Source organism: Penaeus monodon, chromosome 29, assembly GCF_015228065.2.
Source record: "Penaeus monodon isolate SGIC_2016 chromosome 29, NSTDA_Pmon_1, whole genome shotgun sequence".
Taxonomy (NCBI): domain Eukaryota; kingdom Metazoa; phylum Arthropoda; class Malacostraca; order Decapoda; family Penaeidae; genus Penaeus; species Penaeus monodon.
Window position 1 is genome coordinate 9,554,997 of NC_051414.1, and position 3,849 is coordinate 9,558,845.

The 3,849-nt window shown below is 7.4% G+C and overlaps 1 protein-coding gene across 1 annotated transcript in view; it reads right to left on the reverse strand.

Moving 5' to 3' along the window:
• LOC119591942 (putative uncharacterized protein DDB_G0277255) overlaps positions 1–3,849 on the reverse strand; it is a gene marked incomplete in the record, with an annotated part of 25,369 nt that overhangs the window by 461 nt on the left and 21,059 nt on the right.

Here is a 3,849-nt window from a genome sequence, read left to right on the forward strand (position 1 = left end):
GAATAGGGTTAGAAATAGAATAAGATTAAAATAGATATAGAAAGATAAGGATAAATATGATTAGAATAGATAAGATAATATATAGATATCGATAAATAGAAAAATAGAAAGATATAAAGAAAAATATAAATAAAATAGATAATATATAATATAATAGATATATAATAAGATATATAGAAAAGAGAGAAAAAGATAAAAAAAAAAAGATATGTAATAAGAAATAAAGATAATATAAAAGGATAAAATAATATTATAAAGGATAGATAATAAAAAAAAAGATAAAAATAAATAATAAAATATGAAGAATAATATATAAAAATTTTATAGAATAAATAGATAAAAAGATATATAATAAATACAAAATATAGAAAAAAATAAAGAGATAATAAATAAAAAAAATAATAAATAAATTAAATATATAATATAAAAAATATAAATAAAATAAAAAAAAAAAAAATTAATATAAAAATATAAAAAAAAGATAAATATAAAAAAATTAATAATAAAATATAAAATAATATATATAAAAAAAAAAAAAATATAATATATAAATTAAAAATATAAAAATAAATTTTAAAAAATAAATATGAATAATATATATAAATAAATAAAAATAAATTAAAATATATAAAAAATATAAAATTAATATAAACAAATTTTATATAAATATAATTAAAATTAAAAAATAAAATAAAAAAAAAAACATAATAAAAAATAATATTCTAAAATTTAAAATTTAAATTTAAAAAATAAAAAAGATTTTAAATAATAAAATATATATAAAACTAATTGTAAAAAAAAAATATAGAAATTATAAAATATATAAAAAAATATAATATTTTTATAAGCATTAATTAATCTAAAAATTAAAAAATATAATTTAAATATATTATAAAAAAAATTATATATATAATAAATATAAAAATATTGAATCTTAAGAATAAAATAATATTAAAATAAAATATAATATATATAAATTAAAAAAATTATAATAATAAAATATTATAATAAAACAAAAGAATCATAAATAATTAATTAAAATAAAAATAATAAAAATAAATTTAAATAAATTTTATAGAAATTTTTTAAAAATTTTAATTTTTTTATAAATTATATTAAATAAATTAGAAATTAATTTAAAAAACAAATAAATTTTAAATAATATATTAAATTTTGAATAATATTTCAATATATCAAAAAAAATAAAATTAATATTTAAATATAAAAAAAACCCCAAAAAGATTTTAGAGGAAAATATAATATATAGGAAAAATTTTATCAAAAAAATTTAAATATAAAAATTTTTAAAGAAAAATTAAAAGGATAAAAAAAATTCCCCAAAAAAAAATTTTATTATATTAAAATATAAAATTTTAAAAGAAAAAAAGACCCTTAAGAAAAAATTTAATTTTTAAAAAATTTTTTAAAAATTTTATATTAATAAATTTATATTTAAAATTAAAATTTAAAATAAAATAATCTAATAAAATTTTAAATATATAAGCCCCAAAAAATTTTATTTATACCCCTTTTAAAAATAAAATTTTTATAATTTATTTTAAAAAAAACTAAAAACATGATATTATAAATAAAAGATATATAATTTTAATATATAAAATTATAATTTTTAATTTTAATAAAACCTAGGGTTTTTAAATAAAATATTTTATAAATTTTATATAATTAACTAATTAAAAAAAAAATTTTTAAAAAATTTTAAAAAAAGAAATAAATTAAAATTAAATATAATAGAAAAAATTTTATAGAAAATTATATATAAAATATTTCCCCATAATTTATTATAGGGGGGAAAAAAAAAATCTTAAAATAAATTAAAATTTATTTTTATTTTTAAAATTTAGGGGCATAAAAATATCTAATAGGGATAAATTTTATATTATTTAAAAAAATAAATTTCTAATAATTTTGATATAATAAAGGGGGGTTTTTTTTAATTTTTATAGATATTTTATATATTTTAAAATTTTTAAATTAATCCTTATTATATTTAAATTTTTTTTTTGGAAAAATATTAAAATCTATAAATATTATTTTAGGGAAAATTTTATGATATAAAATTTAAAAAATTTTTTTTTAATTTAATATATTAAAAAAAAATTTATATATATATTATAAAGTTATATATTAATTTAATATATTAATTTTTAGTTTAAATATAACAAAATATTAGGAAATTTTTTATTTAAAAACTATTTATTTTTAAAAAATTTTTCTATATAAAATTTAAAAATTAAAATTTTTTTAACCAATAGGAAAATTTTATAAATTAAATTTAAATATTTTTATTTAAATTTAAATTTTATTGTTTTTTTTTATTTAAAATTAAATTTTTAAAGAATATATATTAGTTAAAATATTTTATAATTTTTTCCAATATCTCAAAATTTTTTAAAATTTTTTTTAAAAAAAAATTCTTTAATTTTTTCCTTTTCTAAAATAGGGAAAATTTTTAAAAAAATTTTTTATATTATTTTATATAATTTTTAATTTTCCAAAAAAAAATATTTTAAAATTTTATATAATTTTTAATAATTTTTATGGTTTTTTTTCAATAAAATTTTTTTAATTTATATTAATATTATTAATTTTTTAAAAAATTTTTTATTTCTTTTTAAATTTTAAAAATTTTTTTTAAAAATTTAGTTTTATTTTTTATCTTAAATTTTTTATATTTTTTTTTTTTTTTTTTTTTAATTTTAAACCCCCCTTTTTTATTCCCTTTTTTAAAAATATTTAAAAGATTTCAAATTTCCCCTTTTTAAAAAATTTTAAAAATTTTTTTTGATTTTTAAAATTTTTAATTAAAAAAATTTTTTATTTTATTTTAAAAAATTTTTTTTAAAAATATATAATTAAATTTTAAATTATATAGAATTTTAATAGAATTATAATTAATTTTTATTTTTTTTATAAAAAATTTAAAATTTTCTATTTTTTTTTTTTCCCCCTTTTTATTTTTTTTAAATTTTTTTTTTTTTTTTTTTTTTTTTATTTTTTAAAAAAAACTTAAAAATTTTTTTTCCCCTCCCCCTTTTTTTTCCCCTTTTTTTATTAAAATTTTTTCCCCTTTTTTTTTCTCTATTTTTTTTTTTTTTTATAAATTTTTTTAAAATATTTTTTTAAAATTTATTTTTTTTTAAATTTTCTTTTTATTTTTTTTTTAAATTAAAATTTTTTTATTTTTTCCCCTTTTTTTTAAAAATTTTTTTTATAATTTTTATATTTATTAAATTTTTCCTTTATTTTGGTCTAAAAATTTTTTTTTAATTTAAATAAAAAATTTTTTTTTTATTTTTTTTTTATTTTTTTCCCCCTTTTTTTAAAAAAATTTTATTTAATCTAATTAAATTTTTTATATCCCCTTTTTTTTTAAATTTTTCCTTTTTTTTTATATTTTTTCAAAAATTTTCTTTTTTTTTTTTTTTTTATAAAAAATTTTTTCCTTTTTTTAAAAATTTTTTTTTTTTTTTTTTTAAATTTAAATTTTTTTATTTTAATTTTTATTTGTTATTTAAAAAATTTTTATTTAAAATTTTAAAACCCTTTTTTTTTTTAATTTATTTTTCTAATTTTCTTTTTTTATAAAAATTTTTTTAAATTTTTAAAAAATTATTTATTTAAATTTATTTTTTTTTTTTTTTTTTATTTTTCCTTTTTTATTTTTTTCGCTCTTTTATATTTCTTTTTTTTTATATTTTTTATTTTTTTTTTATTAAATTTTTTTTTCTTTTTTAATATTTATTTTATTTTTAATAATATTTTTATTTTTCTTAATTTTTTCTTTAAATTTTCTTTTATTTTATTTTTCTTTTTACAATTTATTTTCCC